Source organism: Boleophthalmus pectinirostris, unplaced genomic scaffold (genome assembly GCF_026225935.1).
Source record: "Boleophthalmus pectinirostris isolate CB_2022bp ecotype Guang Dong unplaced genomic scaffold, ASM2622593v1 HiC_scaffold_6, whole genome shotgun sequence".
NCBI classification, from domain to species: Eukaryota; Metazoa; Chordata; class Actinopteri; order Gobiiformes; family Gobiidae; genus Boleophthalmus; species Boleophthalmus pectinirostris.
In genome coordinates, this window is record NW_026571447.1 from 29631997 (window position 1) to 29648624 (window position 16628).

Sequence of the window (16628 nt, forward strand, 5' to 3'; positions counted from 1 at the left end):
ACAGCCTCTCTCCTCCGATCGTTTGACCATAAGTTTTCCCTGAGTGAGTTCACACAGCTGCTGCCAAACACAGCGCTGCACTTTGAATCAATAACTCCCATTGTTCTCAGTCCCTGCCAAACATCTCCTGTAATCTGTGTGTTTTGTTCCCCTCGGCCTCGGCCTGAAACTAACATTTCAAACTTGATTTCCATACAAGGGATAAACTGGATACTCAAAAACAATGCCATTATCACAATAATAATAATAATAATAAAAAAAACTCTTTACAATAAATTATAGTACCTTTTTTATATTACTTGTGTGGCCTAATATCTGTATATTTCCTCAATCATCCAGGTTCCATAGTAGTCCATGGGAGTATACTAGTTTATGGCTATGTTCAGACTGCAGGGCTTAATGTTCGGTTCAGATTTTTTTGCGAGGTGGTTCACATTTCCACTTTAATGTGACTTGAAAGTGATCTCCAGTGTGAACTGTGAAATGTCCCAAAAGTGTCCTGCATGTGCAAATAGTGTGGAAGTCGCCTAAACACGGACGCGTGCATTGAGCACCTGGAGATTTTAAAGTCGCTGTTGTACCGGAGCCAGAACATGTACAGCTTATTTGTTTTAAGGAGGAGATTGAGAAGGAGAAGGACGAGGTTTTTGGCCATGGTGTTTTGTAGGGCAGTGGCAGTAACGTCCGTAGAAAGTGGAGTCGCAGCCAGGAGTGATGGGATTGATATGTGCTTCACTGCTTCACTGACACGGAGTTCAGACACAATTTTCATCTGACAAGAAGAACGTTTGTGACGTGTAGGTGGGATGAATGCGACCTGGCCATTCAGACTGAAGTCGCATGTCAAAAGATCGGATATGTATCAGTTTTAGGAGCACATATCCAAGTGGCCTGGGTCGCATTTGAAAAACAATGAAGAAAAAGATTGAAAAAGATCAAATACACGTCGCATGGCAGGTATTTGCGACCTGTATTTGATCACAAATCAAATACAAATTGTATTTGGATCATTTCAGGCTGCAGTGTTAACGTAGCCTATGTAGCCTTATCCAAGATCATTCTCAAGCTTTTCAGGGAAGGTTCATTACCTGGTCCCCAAAGGGTTGACCAGGTTTTGTATTCACCCTGTCTGTCTGCGTGAGGGTGTGTCTGTCCACCCTCTATAATTCCGCCATTTGTGGACCAATTGTCACCAAATTTGGTACGCGGGTCAAGCCCCCGTGCCCGATGCCGCAAAAAAATGTTTGGTGACGATCCGAGGTCATTTGAGGTCACACAGGTCAATTGAAAGGCCACGCTATTATAAAGAATAGGCAAATTCGGCAATTTCTGAACTATCTGCTGGCTAAAATATTCACCCAATCATCACACACGTTGGCACACACATAACGCCTTATGGGGGACCAGGTTTCTATCTCTGATTGCGCTTGTTTCTGTCCTGTTGATATGATGTTTTTTAATATCGATATCAATGTGAGATAGTATTTTGACCTCCATAGTATATTGACCCCGGGGTCAACACACCGCTATAGGAAAGTGACCCCCCCATAGGATTTTGACTCCCCTTACTTTTTTCTTTTAGTAGTTAATTATATGATCATTATTTCTCATGTAATTTACTTTTATTATATATTGCTACATGTTCACTTTCATTTAAGGTATTTTAAGGAATGTTTTGATGGATAAGTAAGTTTTATAAAGCGCTTTCACAGACATTTCTGTCCCCAAAGATGCTTTACACTTTATTCAGCATTATTCATTCTGCATTCATTCATACAGCATTATTCATTCACTCTATACCCTGGTGATGGTAAGCTACTATTGTAGCCACAGCTGCCCTGGGGCACACTGACAAAAGCGCGGCTGCCATGCCACTCGGCGCCATCGGTCCCTCCGACCACCACCATCACTCACACACACACACACTTTCATACTAGGCAAATTGGGCGAAGCGTCTTGCCTAAGGACACAATGACTGAATTGATTGTATTTAACTGACCATGACTATGAACTGTTTATGGAGACCTATGCAGTGTGTTTTGGGTTGATGGGGGAAACCGGAGCACCCGGAGGAAACCCATCCCGACACAGGGAGAAAAATGCAAACTCCACACAGAAAGGCCCGGGCGACCCAGGGGATCGAACCCAAAACCTTCTTGTTATGATGCATGAGTGCTAGCCACTCAGCCACTGTGCCACCAGTGGATGAATTGATCTTTAGCAAATCTTCTCATATCCCCTATTTAACTACTCAATTGATCACCCCTGTCTATTTTGACAACATTCCAAATCATTATACATCACTTTGATTACCTAAGTAATGAATAACTACTTATCTCATATTCAGTAAAATATATGTTTAAACAACTAAGTAATTTTTAACATTCAAAGTTGTAATCGACATAAAATGTGTCTGAGGTCTTCAAAAAACACTTTTAAATCTGTCAAAAAACACTTTTAAATCTGTCAGTATGTTTTAATTTGCCGATATAGTATTAATATTGAAGGTTTTTCTATAGAATTCAAGTTCTTTATTAATAAAATATACATTTTCGTAGGGGGGTCAATATTCTATGGGGGGGTCAACATACCCCCATACATACAATACCCTGGGGTCACCTCACCGCGGGGCCAAAATCCTGTACCACACCAGCTGTAGTTTCAATGCTGGTTTTAATATCGATTACTATCCAATTTTTGATATTTTTGACAACCCCAGCCTCTTAAGCAGAATGCACATTAGTTTTAATATTGCCTCCTGTTTGTCTTTATTATACAGTTCTCCTTTTTCCATTTGAATGTTCATCCTTCGGGCGAAATGCAGTTCTACCTTTTGTGGATCAATAAAAACAATGTCTCCTTCTGTATTCCACTTACTGCTCAAATCCGTCCTTTCCTATTAGCAAACATATGGGCACACCGCCTGCGATCCTTCTGTAATTAATAGTCATAGCGATGCAATTAAAATCAGAAGGCTTTATGCGTTGCAGATTAAGATGTTTAAATGCATAATATGGTCGTGGTTCTTGAGCTCGTCGGCAGCTTTCTTTGTGTGTTATTTCGTGTTACTTCAGTTTGCTTTGGTGTGTGTGCATTTTAACACCTGTACTATTTTTCTTTTATGTACAAACTTATGCAAGTTATTAAAGATTATGTTGGTGGTGTTTGAGTTAAAATGGAAATAGATGAACAATTAGTAAAGAGTGGCTGTATGTTTACACAATCATCCTAAATATACAGTAAAAAATTTAAATTATTTTTACAATAGTTAGTCCACTATGTAACTTTTCTGGTTGAGCGTCTGTCGTCTGATTGTCTCCATAAAGATGTCATTGCTTTGCTGGGAAAGTTCCACAGTATGCCATAATCCGATCTATTTTTCTGTTTTATATTTAATTTGGGCTTGTTTGCCTCTTCACAGATCTGACCTGTACGTTTGCCTGGTGCTGGTACTTGCTTGTCTCCATGGGGATAGATAACTTGTGTGTTATACTGTGGATCATCCCAAATAAAGCAATAATATATCCATGCATGCGAACGAACACCTTTAATTTGTGAATTTAATTACAATTTGACCTCTGTTTGTGAGCTTTGATAGAGTTTTAAAATTCCGATATTGATAGTGGCAAATATTGGTATTGGTGAGGTGATATGGTGTTAAAAATCTAACTCTGATCTCATCCCTGTGATGATTCGCCATTTTGTTTACATCATCCTATTGTGATTTACTATTTCACCATGTAATGCATTTGTCTGACTAGAGCTGCACCGATTCAGCCTTTTCAGTTCCAATATCAATGCTGATATTATGGCTTTATATCTGCCGACACTCGATATCAACTGATACCAGTGCTGTGACTAAAAATAGACTAAACTAAAAATATATCTATTGTATGACAAAATGTATTATGTAGCTCTTATTTCTCTCTTACGTAACTATCCTGAACAACTTTGCATTAAAAGTTCAAACCTCATGATTCTATGACCAGTAAATAGTCTTTTTACATCAATTTATGGGCCCACCGGGATATCAGGAGAACCGATATTTTGGAGCAAATTTTCATGGACCAAAACTGATTCAGTACCAGCATCGGTATTGGTTCGTTAAGTATTCGTATCGCTAACCTCTGTGCGGAATGAGTTACTGGCCTATTAAAAGCAATAGATAAAAAAAAAAAGTGTAATTATGATCAAATTAAAATCATGGTCTAGCTCCAAGAGAATCGTGATATTAAACTGCCCGTTTGCCCACCCCCTACGGCTTTGAGTGTTGGATCAGCCCTATAATTATTTACTGCCAAGAAAAAGAGCTCAGATATTAGCTCGAAAATGGCCTACATTAGTCTAAATGCAGCTGCACAGATTGTGCCAGTGATGTTGTGTTGTAGCACTGCATTAGCATCCATTTACTGTGACAATGACTACAGTGAGCCCCATACTCCAGAGGCATGTGTGCGCTGTGCCCACTAAAGTCCACATTCACATTGTTAATTGGTTCAATTAGTCCCGTGTGATACTGTATGAATTTAACACCCTGCCTGTCTGCTGATAAAGTCCAGTTAACGTATTACTGGGCGGAGGTTACAAATTGGGTTCCCAGTGGAGCGGCTTAATTCGCCGAGGATTTGAAGTCATTTATGTGGTTGAGTGGGCTAAAAACTGTAATGTGGAAACACAAGCGTCCTGGCCCAGCGTTTAGTCTAATATGAGAGGTGTTCTCAGGGGAATTCATTCATAAATGCACTGACACACTCCCAGCTGCCACTTCCGCGCTGATAGTTGTACAAAAGGAGGTAAACAGTTACACAGTGCATTATCGCCTTTTCAAACATCAAGTCAACCTTTCATTCACTTCACACTCTCTCTCTCTCCTCCTCCATCTCACCCTCGCACTACCTTTCTGTCCCTCCCTCTCTGTGTTTGTCCCCGCACTTACTTTTTCGCTTCATTCCTCCCTCTCTGTCACCCCTGTTCTACCTCTTTCTCTTTTTCTCTCTCTTGTGCTGTCTCACCCACCCTCTTTCCTTTCATCCCCCCTCTTTGTCTCTGCCCCCCCACACGTTTCTTTCCATCTCTTCCTCTCTCTGTCCTTCCCTCTACTTTCTCTCATCCATCCACCCTCTCTCTTCCTCTCAATTTCTCACTCTTTCTTTCTGTCCACCCTCTCTCTTTCTCTCTGCTCTCTCTCTATTTCCCACTCTCTTTCCAACCCTTCCTCTCTCTCTGTTTCTCTTTCTCGCTCTTTTTCCCTTCCTCCCTCTGTCCCTTCCTCTCTTTCACCAACACATTAAAGTCTTATTAAATCAACGTTGGCATGTGGACTAAGCGATTAGGTTACTGACATGCTAAACACTGTTGCTTAATGGTCACTTGGCTTCAAAGACGCAAAGGATACTGTGGCTTGGCCTGGAAATGTGCGCCGCTTTCAAAGACACATCACGTGCACACTCTCACGTGCACACTCTCACGTGCACACTCTCACGTGCATACTCTCACATGCACACTCGTTCATTGGTTATCCATGTTTCTTGGTGACATTATTGACTTGCATTAATATCCTGGAGGCATATCGTAACCCAAACCATACTTTCTGTTACTGAATAAATTGTAGCAGTCCAAGTGTTTAAGACATGAACTTTTCAGGCTATGTTTATATGACGATGGTCTGAACACAAGACACAATAGTGGCGTCTCGTCTTCACTTTTTTTTCCGCATTTAAACGAACATTTTCAGGAGGAAAGCTGCATGCATACAGCGACGCAAAACTGTGTGAAATTCGATTGGGTATGTGTGCCATCCGACATGTTTGTTTCTGTATATTGTATTTATGTGACATGAACGAGTAAGCGTCGTGAGCAGATCTGACCTGAGTTTTGCATCGTGGGCAGTGTAGAGCGGAGTGTTTTCAACTTTTCCACTCTGGAGGATGGTTTAAGATTTTTGCATTTTTAAGCCCCAAAAACGTTTTTACCCGCAAGCGTTCTCGTGTAACAGGCTCTCAGACATGATGTGAGTGTTGTTCTTGCCAGTCTACTGCAGTCCAGCCTGGCTATGCTTCCATTGTATGAAGCATTATACCTCTGATGACATATGCTAAGATTACAAGGACTGAGCTGACCATGAGAGCCCTCAGTACACCACAGCAGTGCAATTTCTTTGCGAGTTACGACATACCTAACCTTAACTCAAACCCAACCAGCCGGTGTACACTGACTGCCAGGGCGGTGCAGTTCGGGACTCGTGTGGGTCCCACAAGACTTAGAAAGTCATTAAAACCAATGCCCCCTGCCACCCCGACCTTTGAATGCGAGTGTGCGTACAGGGAAGTCTATTTATGCTGAACACCACAGTGGTCGCAGTGGTCTGGAGCAGTTTTCAGGTCATTACTTGAATTATTATAGTGAAATTGTGTCGCTTGGGTTAAATACACACAGCGCTTGTTGTAGTTGGTGTAGCAGGCAGTCTGAAAGTAACCCTTGCAGTTAGTGTAAATCTGGTGTAATCCAACCTCACCTATTTTAACCACTGACTTAAATTTAAACTATGTTGTTGATGTAATAAATACAACTTTGGACCTCATTTTTGTCATCATAAAGGAGTCAGGTACTGTGTGGTGTGTATGGATTTTAGTCCATGCAGTGTAAATACATTCACACATGCACACTCCTTCATGTGCACACTCGTTCACGTGCACACTCCCGAACAGATGAGGCCGTTGCATTACTGTCTGTCTGGTGAATGGAGAGCATGTATTGATTGGGGCACGAGCTCGTACATCAGCGTGCTTAGGCCAAATGCCATTAAGGTTCAGGAGAAACTGTCCAGACAAACTCAACTGTTCTGTCAGGATAATGGCTCGGCTCATCCTGCTGTTAGAGGCGCTGCAATTCAAATCAGTGTCCCCTTTTATACATGTTACACTGTCACATTTGAACAGAGCCCATGTTTTCTGATCTGTGTAATAATGTTGTTTCCTCAGCACAAACAGACCTGCAGTTAGGGGTGGGCGATATATCGATATTTTAAATATATCAAGATAGTTTTTAAACTCGATATGAATTCTGACATATCGTAAATATCGATATAATGCTTATATTCAATTCTGATTTCGCCGCTTCGCTTGTTTACCTTCTCTCTCGTCGCCTCCGGGCGCCCCCGCCTCCCTGATTTTGTTCGCTCGTGTCTCCTTCACTTCTCACTATCACCGTGAATGCCGAAAGTTGGTGCCAGTGAAAAGCTTCAAGCACCACGAACCTTTTCCACCATTTACAGAAAAGACCATCAACAACACATCCTCATATTCCACCGAGTCGCGTCCTTTAGCCCGAAAGAAGCTGAACGAGCTGAGCTGCATGAGAAGTGCGCTGTTTATGCAAATGAGCCATGCGCTTAAGTTTCGTTTTTGTAAAATGTAAACACGTGCGCAAAACTGCATTAAACACATTATTATCACAAACGGGCTGATGTGGCTCTAGAGTTGTTATGTTTTATATATTGTAAACTTTAGCAATGTAAAGTTTATTTATGCAGAATATTTTTAATTAATAATCTGCTGCAGTGTCACTTGTACAATTGTGTTTGGAAACGTTGGGTTTGATCTGCAGTGGATTGTGGGATTAAACCTCAGAGCTCCTTACTGCTGGACAGGAACATGGATCTGTTGAAATAAGGAACATCCTGAGCTTCTTCTGCTAAATGAGCTCATGGTTCTGGTTCTGGTTTGGATAACAGAGTTAATGCAAAGATGAGCTTGAGTTGAGTTGTTTCATTTATGAATGAAAAGAAGGAAATATGTATTATTTCTTTTATTTTACAGTTAAATTATTTATGTAATTAGGGTTTTTTGTAATCTTAAATGTTCCTATATGAACTGCCGACCTCTTACACTTCAATTTAAAAAAAAAGGACCTTGTGGAATTTGGCAGATTTGTTTTTGCAGTTTTCAGTTTTAGGGGGTTATTTTTTCTTGAAAATATATCGAGATATATATCGTATATCGAGATATAGCAAAATATATCGAGATATATTTTTTGATCCATATCGCCCAGCCCTACCTGCAGTTGTGTTTTGTTTCGTTCACATGTTCTAATACAGGAAATGCTCCACTGTATTTTTAAACTCCTATCTTGCTACAGTGCACTTTTGGCTCAATATGATATTTTTCCAATCAATTCGATACTGTTCAATAAAAAATAAAGGCTAAGTTGTGGCTGTGATACTAAAAGTCTTTGTTAAACCACTTCTTGTGCAAAGTTCATATGAAACACAAACATTTTAATCATCAAAACAGTGAAAATGTCAAATGTGTCACATAAAAGAGTTTCCTTCCACTAAACAAGCAACAAAATTATGGCACTGTAACTAAATAATTGAGTAAAATACACCAAAAAGTACTTTTGGCGATATATAGTACTACAGCGATACTGTATCGTCACATTAAACGATGTGATATATCAATATTTCAATATTTTTGCACACCCCTATTTGTAATGTTGTTGAAATGTGACCAGTTTTTATCTGAATTTAGATTTCAAATATGCTTTTCCTGCATGACCAACATTTGACTTAGAAAGTAATTTGAAATGCACTGCTCATATTTTAAAATTTTAGATCCCATATTAGCATCTCTAAAAATCTCACACTGACTCAAAAATATTATGTATTGAGTATGGAGCAAGATTACTGATTCATTTTCTGACACCTATAATTGCTTATCGCCTTCGCTTATTGTTTGTAAACCTGTCATAATCACTAATTCACCTGTTATTCTAAATGTATTATAAAACACATTTATTTTTTGGCATTTAATAAGACATGTCTTTATAAAACATTTTGTCTTGAGTCTGTATAGTCCAGACAACAATGATTAAAATAGTCATCTGTTATCTAAATAGTCGATTAGTTTGGATTATGCAGATTAATTGTTGCAGCTCCTTTTGTGACAGGCCTGTAGTGGTCTGTGTGGTTTTGATGGTTCAGCACTAAACTAGCCCAGTCCTGGAGCAGCCTCTTCACATGTCACTGCAGCACCTCCTCCTCTCCTCAACGTCTCCTCTCCTCTCTCCTCTCCTCTCCTCTTCTCTCTCCTCTTGTGCTGTTTGGCGAGTGACGGGTGATCAGGGAATAACAGTGTGATTCAGCTGCGCAGGGCCAGGATCCGTGATAAGGCACCTGAGGGAACATTTCCATATAATGAACACAGTACATCTCCTTTAGAGGGCCTCTTGAGCACCCGTGATAAGGACACAGATAAAAGGAGGGAGGAAGAGCAGATCAGGGACAGCACCGGAGGAGTACGGGTGGGTGGGCTGTATGACACGAAGATTATCTCGATATTTTTGGAGTTTCCTGATAATGATAATCAGAGGATATTTCAGCTATTCATCAGAAATGTGTCTGGAAATGCACAAAAGAGAGTATAATTAAAATAGATATTACACTATTTTCTGATCTATATTATAATTACGTCTAGATATCATTAAGAAGTACGATACATATCTCGATATAGTGCACTTTTGGTTTGATAATTGATACAATATATTTCAGATCAATTTGATACAGTTCAGTAAAAAATAATGGCTAAATGATGGCTGTGATACTAAAAGTTAATATGAAACATATCCATTTTAATCCTCAAAACAGGGAAAATGTCAAATGTGTCGCCTAAATGAGTTTCCTTCCTTTAAACAAGCAACAAAACTGTAGCGCTGTAACAAAATAATTGAGTAAAATACATAAAAAATTACTCTTGATAGTGATAGTACAGCAGTCCCTGATATCGATACTGTATTATCACATTAAACAATATGATATATCGATATTTTGATATTTTTGCACACCCCATTATAATATTGTTTTGTCATCAAACACATACCCAGAGTTGTGTTTTCATTCACTAATTTTTAACACATATACCCTGCGAATTTAGGCTGCGTTTTTTGCTCAAATAGAAAACACTCTGTTAGACCTTGTGATGTCATGTGTAATACAGGAAGCGCTCCACTGTGTTTTTAAACTCTATATACTCTCACTCGTTATTTTCATAATTTCAGTCCTGGAATTGTGCATCTTTACTGAATTAAATGTAAAGGGTCGCTGTTAACTTGAAAACAACTACGACATCACAAGGTGGAACAGAGCATTTAGAGCTGACTAATAATAAAGGATTACTCATGTGTATAAAACAAAACACAACTCCGGGTACGCTTTAATGAGGTGACAACATTATAACATGGCTTAAAGAGCACATGAATTCATTTTGTGTAATATTGGACCTTGAAAGCTGCGTACCTGATTTTGAACCGTGAAGGAGGAAGTAGCTATTCAAACCTATGTACCTTGTTACAGCACTCTTTGGCACATTGCTAGTATTCACACAGCATTCACACAGCTACTCCTCACTCACACACTCTCATCCCAAAGTGTATTTTAGTGACATATCACGCTATTTATTTTGTGGCAAAGTGCTGCTTCTACAGTAGGGGGAAAGAATGAGTTTTACTCATGTGCAAAAATAAAGCAAGGGACCACAGCTTGAAGAAATATCATGTTTGAAGATTACGCTTCCCTAGAGCTGTAGCTGACTAAAGAAATTCTTGGTTGACTAAACACATGCCCTTTTAATTGATAAGTAAATATTTCTATAATCTGACCCAAACTGCACTCACAAAAGCACAACTGCATGTGAGTTCATGCAAAAACAACAGTGTACTATGAAACATTGTATTTATATGTAAAAATGTGCATTTATTTGTAAAAAGGCAGTTCACACACAGGTTTCACATCCGAATCTTTAGCTGACTAGACCTGTCACGATCATTCTGACCAATCAGCGACAGAACAGTGTAGTTTTGTAGCTACCTGGCTCACACATTGAGCAGTTTTTCAAACATTTTTTTTTTTTTAAATCAGTTTTTTACATCATATCATGGGAGTAACCAACTAAGAACATGTACAGCATGTACAGTTCAAATGACACAAGTAAGGGACTATTGGATTTTGTGAAATTAGCTGTTTTTCCTACATTCATGGTACTGGCTTTTTACACCAAATGTGGCAGAAGACCTTCAGAGGAAATACTTTGAAAGAATGAACATAAGGGGCTGTTGGACTGAGTGAAATGAACAGTTCCTGTATCCCTGAAGATTATACAAGAGGCTAGCTAAGGACACTTAGGTGCTACAGGTTTTTTACAACATATTGCAAATGTGGCAGAAGACCTTCATAGGAAATACTCCAAGGTTTTCTAGAAAAAAACACTTTGAGGGAATGAACCATTTCTTCACCAACCGAAACAACAGAGTAAGAATGAGGCTTTTCCTGTTGTGTTTACCTAATTCCCATTGGAGGAGGAGCTGTGATGGACATTGGCTCTTCCTCTCCTCCAACTGCTTCCCTCTGACTGTGAGTAGGGTCGCCTCTCCACAGATCTGACCTGTAACTTGGATCTGGTTTGAGCTTTATGAAGATAGAAAAATGTAATATCATACTGTGACCAGACAAAGCAATAATAACTCCATGGACAAAAGCGTTTGACGGACCCTTCACTTGAAAAAATAAACAAAGCACCTTTAACTAAGACACCATCATCCAATTAATCAACTGAACGCCTTACAACAGCCTACAGCCCTACACTGGATTTTTTTTTATACCATTTATTATACAGGCAATATCCGATATTGTAATTCTGTATAGCTTCAAAGCCGCTATTTCAATATGATTTTGTACTAGAATATATATTTCCCTCCTCTTGGGAATGTGGCGCGGGGGAACAGTGCAGCTGCTGGTATAACTGAGAAATCGAATGGAAAGACAAAAGAGTGGAGCATTTGGGGTAATGTTAGTGCAGAGGCTCTGATGCTGTGCTTTTTCAAATGTGCCTCCTGCTGCTACTGTAAGACACATGTGGATGTATTTCTGTGTTTGCATGTCGCCAGCCCTTTGTCGCGAAACTAATAACAAACTGTCACGCTGGCTTTTGATTTGTTTGGATAAGTCGCTATAATGAGCCCTTTAATGTGCAATATTTAGTGCATTATTCAATCAAAACACTGCACTGTCAATCAGAAGTGTTTTCTTGTGTTGACGTGACAGGCCTGGAACAATAGCAGTGATGACAGGCACATACCCACACGCCCAAAAGTCTGCGACGCTCCAGAAGGCTCCATTCTCCAGGACTGTGGAAACTCTTGGACAACTAAGAACTAAGAATGTAGGCAACTGGAGAAATTCACAATCGATTAACTACATGTCCTAATAATCAATTAGCCGACTAAAAACACTCTTGCTCACCCACTGCACCAGACGATAGAGGGACAGAGAAGCTCATTCTCCAAAAGTGAAAGATACAGGACTACATTCATACCATAGTCTACAGATGTGCAACAACTCACCCTTATGTAATAGATAACCCTATGTCCTGTCAATCATCATATCACCTTTGGAGTGTTGACTGTTTCCCTAATGACCTCTTGTGTATAGCGGAGATATTTTTATTACTTTTTTTATGAACTATAAATTGAACTTTTTTCATGGATCGGGTGGTCCTGTGACTTATACTCCGGTGCAACTTATATATTAAAATTTTCACACTGACAGCCACGAGAGGGCGCTCTAGGCTTGTGTGTCAGTATCTGCTGCTCCTTTTATTCCTGTACCACTGTCACTTGGCTCTAGTGCACATGTCTCCTGCAGAAAGAGTCGCTGTCTTGTCTGTATCATGTCAGTCAATTGCACCATTACTTCTGTACCATTGAAAATGAAAAATTTATACAAATAATAATATAAAGACACCTGCGAAGACTGAACACAAATGCCCCCCAAAAAGACAATGATATTTTGCAGATTACAAGCTGTAAGTAGTGAAATATGCAGTTGAATATGGTAATCGAGCAGCAGAAAGAAGGGCTGGAGTGAGCGAGAAACTTGTGACAACTGGGAGGGTTAGGGCTACTTTCCTGGAAGTCATTGGATGAATTGACCAAAGCACGGACTTCATTGACAACCGAAGTCAACACTTTGCGGAGGTTGTGGAGTTGCTCAGAAGTGACACAGACGATGAAGAATTCAATGGATTTAGTGATTTGGAGTGAGATGAATAGTTTGGTAATGTGTTACGTTAACAGCCTGTTGTTCTCGATTCTATTGTTATTACTATAACTGGCCTTTCAAGATGAAATGTCTGTTCCTGGTCTCTAATTTTATAAAATAAATTTCCCCCAAAGTGCAGCTTACAGTCCGTTGTGATTTATGTTTTTTTCTTCTTCATTATGCATGTTTTGGCTGGCACGACTTATACTCTGGAGCGACTTATAGTCCCAAAAAAAATACGGTACTTATTTCTATTTTATTTTTATTCGTACATTTTATATAATTATGCCTTATTTGACACCAGTCTCTTGTTATTTATTTGTTTATTTTTTGCTACTTACTTAGAATTTATTATTGCCATTTACATTTTAACTTTTTGTTATTATAATATAGTATAATCTGTGAGCTACTGTGTCCAAGTAATTTCCCTTGTGGATCAATAAACTTTGTCTACATCTAAAAAGGGGGCATGGCAAAAGCTCTCAGAATGATTAGGCTATGTATCTTTATGTATCTGACCTGAAGTGCACTCACAAGACTACAACTGTACAGGAGTTAATGCAAAAAGAATTATTTATGCAGAAAAATGTACCAGGAAACAATGTATTCATATAAAGACAGATTAAAATTGGAGGTCTTAACCTAACCCAATCAATTTTGACATTTGTACCATATAAATCATTATAATCTCATTAAAAGGATAGGTTAACTAACACAAATTTTGGTAGACCCCCATCAACTGATTAATTGACTAAAGGACTACAGCCGTACTAAAGACATGTCGTGTGTAATGATTAGATAATTAAAAGGGGGTGTGGTGTGTATTAGAGCCCGACCGATATATCGGTTGGCCGATATTATCGGCCGATATGGGTACCTGGAGGCATATTGGCTATCGGCCGATATGCTTGCAAATAGGGGCCGATATTTCGCGTGGGCATGTGATACGTCTTTAAAAATCTTAGATTCTCTACATTACGTTCATTTAATCCAATTTACAGACAGATAAATGTCCTAATATGTGGCTCCACATCAGTATTTATCTACGGAGTAATTTGTCTTTTGTCTGTGTGTGCGTCCGTACTGTCCCTGAACACACCACAGAGTCGTGTCACTCACGTGCGTTTGTTTACACCCGCATACACAGATCCAAACATTGAGATTATATTCTTCAACAATCGGTTTGAGTCTAGATTAAAAGGACATTTATTAGTGCAGACTTGTGATGTGAGGAGGAGCCTGTGTGAGCGGTGAGTGTTGGAAATATGTCGACTTTGAAGCTAGTTTTGGTGATTTGTTATGGGTTAGCTGCTGTAGCTCCCGCACATAAACAGACTGTTTTCTATTGGTCTGTTCTAAAGTGACTACATTGGCCGTATATTTGCTACTGGACCTGCATTGATATGTAAATGAGCTGTGAATAGATGTGTGAATTATGACATTTGCGCATATAATTAATTACCGCGGCGCGCACGTATTTACGGCTAAAGGCTAATAGCGCTACTTTCTTTACTAGTTATGGGTCCGTCGCGAACGAAATGACTCTTAGATCCGGCTCTTTGAAGCGAACGACGGGAGACTGATCCTTATTGGGAGCCGTGTTTTCTCTTTCTCTCACTTTTTTTTGTCGTCACGCCGCGTGCAGACTCGTGGTAGTTTGACAGCGGCTGAAAACGAAACTTTGAGAAATTTGCGTGTACATAGGATTAAAAAACAAAACAAAAAAACTAGCATATTTGGCTGTAGTTTAGCATAAAATAAATAAATCCCGGGTTTAGTCCTTTTTCAGTCCTGGTTTAGACCTGGTTCAGTCCTGATTCAGTCCTGCTTTAGTCCTGCTTGCAACAAAACAATCTGAAGAGCCGCTTGGGAGCCAAAAGAACCAGCAGCTTTTAGTGAGCCGAGCCAAAAGAGCCGGTTCTCTAAAAAGAAACTGGAATACCCATCACTAGTGTCTAGAATGTGATGCAAAAATGCCATTAAGCCAACCTACTGTCTGTAAATATGATGTAAAGAGGCAGAATAACAATAAATGTTGCCTAAATAAACCCAATTTAAAATCCACCAGAGCCAAACCTAAGTTTTTTAAACAATTCAACATTTACAGTGAATTTTTACATCACTAAATATATCGGCGATTATATCGGCTATCGGCAGCGCCAACTCCCATTATATCGGTTTCATATCGGCCACAGCAAAATCCATATCGGTCGGGCTCTAGTGTGTATGGTTGGTTGACTTAAGACAATCCTATATATGGATTATTGGCTAAAAGGGGGCATGCTGTGGTGCTGGTAAAAGCTCTCAAAATTATTAGGATCTCAAGCAAAATCTATATACAGAGAAGTACTAGACAGCAACTGAAAAGGCAAATTAAACTGTCAGGACACTAACAAAATTCCAGCTAACTTACCCTATGTTTTCTCCTCTTGCTTTACTAGTAAATTCTTATATGCCAAATAAAATAAAAATGTGGTTGACTGAGATGCCATCGACCTGTTAATTGAGTAAATGACTGAAGGACTACAGCCCTAATAGTGTGGTTTGGATAGGAGATCCAAAAACTACTAAATACCTCAAAGGCTGTCAAATAAATCCATACCCAGACACTGATCAATACGAAAACTGTGTCAAAATGAGACACTCATTTGCATAAGTATTGATCCTGGAAAAAAGGGAGAATCCCAATTAGTTTTAGATCAGAACTCTTTTAAGACCTAAATTGAGTTGGAATTTTAAGTAGAGTACAGTCTAGCTCCAATTATTAGAATATCATGAAAAGGTTTAATATTATCTGCAAGCCATGATCATCAAAATTTTAAGAAATAAAGGCTTCAAATGAATCAGAAAACACACACCAAAGTTCTTGTAGAGGTGCAAATGCAAGGAACAGCAATATAAAAGTGAAAAACACAAGCCTTCTTCAAATATTTTTCTTGTTTTGGACCAGAGTGCACTGTGCCGAAACATTATTTAAAAAGAAAAAAAGGTTTTGGACATCGGCCATCTGAGTGTACTATGCATTTTTTCACTTTTATAAGAAACAAAGGCTTGTCATGAGTCTATACAATATACTGTATGGATAATATATATGACTTTTTGAAACAAATGACAAAAAAATATTTAACTTTTTCATTAGAGATCTGGCAAGCTGTCTGACCCAAAATGTACTCACAGGACCACATAAATACAGTAATACAATACAATGGTCAACACAAAATGATTCCTAAATGGCAGCTAACTTGCATCGTCCCCTTTTACCTGTGGTTCATTTACTACTGCTTTACTACATACTTACTATCCAATATATCTCGTTGACATTCACATAATACAACACCTTACATATTTTGGTTGACTAATTAGCTAATCGACCAGTAGCTAACATCTGTTATGATATTCTTGTGCTGAAATAACATAGTGCAGATTTTGAGTGTCCGCTGCCCGTCGGTCGGAGTCTTTCCAAATGGCACAAGTGTGAAATTGGTGAGTAGATTACACGAGCTCTGTGGCGTGCCAACAGCTGGTCACTCTCCGCAGG